Source organism: Halyomorpha halys, unplaced genomic scaffold (genome assembly GCF_000696795.3).
Source record: "Halyomorpha halys isolate HHAL.00 unplaced genomic scaffold, Hhal_1.1 Scaffold1328.1, whole genome shotgun sequence".
NCBI classification, from domain to species: Eukaryota; Metazoa; Arthropoda; class Insecta; order Hemiptera; family Pentatomidae; genus Halyomorpha; species Halyomorpha halys.
The window spans coordinates 68,461-73,942 of NW_027116249.1; the positions used below are offsets into that span (position 1 = coordinate 68,461).

The following is a 5,482-nucleotide window of genomic DNA, read 5'->3' on the forward strand; positions in this document are numbered from 1 at the left end:
GGGCATTCGACAAACAAAGCTGTTATTTTATTTTTGCTAATTGGGTATTCTTTTTTGTAACATATTGATAGAGATTGATAAAATTTTAGTAAAATATTGATAAAGATTGTTTTTTATTGCTATATTGCCTACTGACACCTTCGAACATGACTTTCTCATCTCGGCAGGAAACATGGAACTTATAATAAAAAAATGATTAGGTAAGATTGTATTTACATTTTAAGAAAAAGATTGTATCTCTATTCATTATGTAATATTTATATTTATTACGATTTTGATATTTATATTATATATAAGTTGTAAGTAAATTTTAAATAGTAAATGCAGATAATTATATTGGATTGTATTCGGTTGAAAGCTCTATTTAATTTTACTTAAATTATTTTCATTGTGAAATTATAATTGCATTTACTTAAAATATCATAAAGATTCCCTGGTCCAAAAACGAAATTCGAAAAAATAAATAAAATGTTTTAAGGTTGTCGTGATATATTTGTATGAAATCCACATTTCTTTGTTAATGGAATATTTTTAAATGCTTAAGGGGTTGTAACAGTTATTTATAATATTCATTAATTTAAATTCATTAACAGTTCTAAATTAAATTTTTTGCTTTATTTTGCTGCAAATATTAAAAATTAGATCTGTACAGCTACAACCCTTGAATGGTCAGCGGCTCAGTACTTTGTATGGAAGTTTTGTCACTAGATTAGCGGTTGGGCAAGGAGGTAATTTGGTCAGAATCACGCCCAACTACCAGATTTTTACCCAATTAAAGTTACCCACTTCATGAGGCTGGGTGGACCCCAGAGAGCTCCCGAACCCACAGAGCTGACTCACGCATACAGTGAAACAGAAAATAATTACCTGCCACAGGCGGATTCAAACCCTTGTTCTTGGAGTAGTAGCACAGTGTCTTACCACTAAGCTACCTGCTATCATTGCAAATATATATCATGAAATTATTTTATAATTTGTCAATTTACTTTTATACATTAGTAGGCATGTTTTTCGCCTCTATACATGTTTATTTTAAGAGTAATATTTTTAAAAGCTCACTAATTCGAATTCATAAGTTTACTACTTCCTCTGAAAGTAAGCGAAAAGGAGTTATTCATTAGCTTTACCTTGATTTCGAAAAGGCTTTCGACTCTATTGAATTATATTTAGCTAGACCTGAGATTATAAAATAAATACATAAATCTTAATTTACTTTGCTAGAATCAATGTACGTATTTTTTTATTTTAAGAATTCTGTGAAATTTTAAGTTCATTTAAGTTTGAGATGGGTTAGGTTATGGTGAAGATTTTGGTCTTGAATTTGGGGTTAAAGAAATAAGAATATTAAGAAAATATTAGTGAAGATCAAATATTTTTTTTTTTATAAACGAAATTTAATTCATATTAGGTAGTTTTATTATAGTTTATTTATAATTGAGTCGGTTGTTATTTTTTAGTTTTATTAAACTGATTCCTCCATAAATAAAAAAAATAAATACAAATTGGTGAACAGCCTTTTATTGTATCATAGTGAAGTCGTTATAAACAAATAATAGTTTATTAAATATTAAAAATCATTAGTGATAATAGGTCTAAAGAATCAGCTAACAGTTTCTTTGTCTTGTCGTTATAAGAAATATGATGAGTTTTCACCATCTCTTACTGGGACATTGGTGCTAAAAGAATTATAATTATTGACTCAAGTATATAGTTGTTTTTATTTATTTTTTTTAAAAATTAATTCCTACACAAATAAGAAACGGTAAACAACCTTCTCATGTATCATAGTGAAGTCATTATAAACATTTAAAAATTAATTAAATATTAGAATGCCTCAGTGTTATGAGTTCTATAGAATCCACCAACAGTTTCTTTGTCTTATCGTTATTAGAGATTAGATCCGGTTACACTATTTCTTGCTGATACTGGTGAGACATAATTGCTGAAAAAAATTTTGATGACTATCGCAAAAATCTTATCATTTTATAATTTTACTCAATTATTACCTATCTTCATTTGCCCTTTCTACCTCTATGTTAAATATCACATATACATATAATTTTTCATCCGTTTGAAACATTAGACAAAAACATTTCTTTGATTTCTAGAAAAGAACATAACGAATAATTAAAATGCTTTTACCTAAATAAATTTAAAAAAAAAAATGGTCGACTAAGTACATTTATATAATATATAATACGTCAGTGTTTAAGTCTAATATTAGTATTAAACTTTATTTTGGAGATTGATCATAGTTCAGCCTTGTGTTTGGTACTTATAATGTCCAAACAAATTTATTTTAAATAGACGGTTTAATATTACCAGAAAGCATAAAATACCGACTCATTATCTATTTGTATACTATAGAAATGCATATGACAGTATTTACAGGCAAGTACTATACCATGGTTTAGTAGATAAAGGTATACCCAAGAATTAGTTAGGGTGCGCAGAATGAAATGAAACAGATTAAATGTATAGTTAAGATATATACAGATCTGTCCCGGGAGTTAGCTTATGATAAGGGTGAAGTTCAAAGAAATGCTCTTGCATGTCTCCTCTTTATCCTTTCTATGGAGAAAGTAGTGATATATTTGGGCACTGATACATCTTCTACTTCATTTAGCTGGGCCAAGGCATGGAAGGCAATTGTGGGCCTCATCATAGAATGAGAATGGATGAATCTGAAGATCCCCCAAAAATCACGCCTACTCTTATCTAGATAGATTGTATTTCTTTAATTTATCCAATCCCCCAAGAACATAAAATTCATGCGTTCCGACCTGATAGAACTATAAAAATCTTAAAAAAATATAGATATTTATCAACTAAAGTATTGATGAAAGAAGACAAAACGTATACTAATTTGTAATTGAATACGATAAGCACTTTTTTCCTGTTTATAACACTATAATTGAGTAATCATGAACTTTGACTACCAATATCGAGGACTAAAAATTCTCCTTAAGTTAATTGACTGAACTTATTACGTGGAATTACTTATACCACAACACATTTCTGTACTCAAAGGATAAAAAAAAAAATTGAATTGAAATTTTTTTTCACAGATTACTTGGAATAACTGAAGTAGTTGAGGAAGTTAGAAATAAAGAAAATGTTTATACGACCCATTCTTACATATGATTATATGAAAACGTTAATTATGGGGTAATTAACAAGTATAAATGATCCACCAGATTTTATTATTATCAATCATTGTTGTGTTATATTTGTTAAAAATTGTATGAGTTTTTTTTAAATTAATAATAGAGTAATTCATCTTTTTTTTTTTTTAAATTCCATATTGAAATTCATTTAAATAAATATTAGAAACCCACAATTCGATATTTAAGTTTGATTAAATGTTTTAATTTTCTTGTAAATAATATCAATAGGAATCAATCTAGAAAGATGGGATTGAATATGCAAGAATTATTTGTACACTGTAGCATTCTGTTTAAGTTTAAATATAATATTATTTGTTTAGAACTGAATATAAATGTTGAAATATATGAGAATAACAATAAAGATAATATAAAAATATGTTAATTACTTACAATTATCGGAGCCAAGGGTGTGAGACAATTAAGAGATAAAGCGAGCTGCTAACACTGTAAGGAATCGCACTCGACTGCCGCTCCTCTGACGTTGAAACTTTATCCCACCCCTCGTCAGAAATCGATCCATTTATCGATCCTATTCGATAATATATTACGGATTTATAGTCGATAAACAAATAATATATAACCTTTACAAGATGATTCAAAAGAAGTAGAAAAGAATATCAGAGCACATCAATTTAATTTAATTTCATTTTTCCCCCTACTTATTATTTTATTATCAGTTAACTTTTACCTCTGTAAATTTTTTTACTTCTGATCTTTATTATCATTGTATATAAAGACAAATTCGACTGAATGTGATGTAACACAATAAAGAGAAATTAAAAAAAAATAAATAACATTTTTTCAACCACAATTGAAATAAATATATACCCATATTTAATATTTCAACTTTCTCATTAAAAATTTAATATAATTAAAATAGCCCGTGAATTCTCATTCCTTTCTTTCTTATGTATATATATTTTCGGATTAAAATTATTATCAACTTGTTTATGTTTAAGTGTTATATTGTTTGCTCAGAATACAATATAACATTGAAAATTAATATAACAAACAAAAATTATATAATTAATATTAAATATATATTAATTACTTACAGCAAACCAAGCCAAGGGGTGAGACTATTAGACGAGGTGACGAGATGTTAACACTTAAAGGAATCGCACTCGACTGCCGCTCCTCTGACGTTGAAACTTTATCCCACCCTTCGTCAGATATCGATCCATTTATCGATCCTATTCGATAATATATTCCGGATTTATAGTCGATAAACTAATAATATATAGCCTTTACAAGATGATTTAAATGTAGAAAAGAATATCAGAGCACATCAATTTAATTTAATTTCATTTTCCCCCCTATTTATTATTTTATTATCAGTTAACTTTTACCTCTGTAAATTTTTTTACTTCTGATCTTTATTACCATTGTATATAAGACAAATTCGACTGAATGTGATGTAACACAATAAAGAGGAATTTAAAAAAAATAAATAACATTTTTTGAACCACAATTGAAATAAATATATACCCATATTTAATATTTCAACTTTCTCATTAAAAATTTAATATAATTAAAATAAGGATTAAAATTGCCCCTGAATTCTCATTCCTTTCTTTCTTGTCTATATATATTTTCGGATTAAAATTATTATTAACCTGTTTATGTTTATGTGTTATATTGTTTGTTCAGAATACAATATAACATTGAAAATTAATATAACAAACAAAAATTATATAATTAATATTAAATATATATTAATTACTTACAGCAAACCAAGCCGAGGGGTGAGACTATTAGACGAGGTGGTGAGCTGTTAACACTTATAGGAACGGCACTCGACTGCCACACGCCTCGGACGTCTGACTATCCCACCTCTCGTCAGATCTCGATATCGATCCCTCAATCGATCCTTATCGATAATAATTAAATTACGTTAAACTGATTATATTTCAGCATCTATAGTCAATATACACCCATAACTAAATGGTTTAAGCTTCAGTGGTCAGAAATTTTATATCACTGTGTTATTATTTTTTTTTTAATGCTAAATCTTCAAGAAAATTTTATTTATTGATAAATATTACAATCTGCCACACCGTTGTGGGCAATAGATAATAGTGATGAATAATCACATTCATATTAAAATAAAATAAAATAAGAATGAAAAATATATAAATAAATGAACAAAAAAAAAATAGTACATAAAAATAAATAAAATCTCTGCTAAAATATATACGAACAGAAGGATAAAGAAAATGATCATAATCAAACTATGGGAATGAATAAATAAATAAATAAATAATAAAAAATAGTTTGTACTTTATTATGAAACAGGGTGGAGGTTTGAGGAAGAC

The 5,482-nt window shown here is 27.2% G+C and overlaps 1 long non-coding RNA gene across 1 annotated transcript in view; it reads right to left on the minus strand.

Annotated features, from left to right (window-relative positions):
• Nucleotides 1–4,266, minus strand: part of LOC136797185 (uncharacterized) — a 68,837-nt gene extending 64,571 nt beyond the window's left edge. The window contains exon 1 of the long non-coding RNA XR_010845017.1: nucleotides 4,223–4,266. This is a non-coding gene — a long non-coding RNA (uncharacterized lncRNA). The remainder of the gene's footprint in view (nucleotides 1–4,222) is intronic.
• Between the last annotated feature and the right edge of the window lie 1,216 nt (nucleotides 4,267–5,482).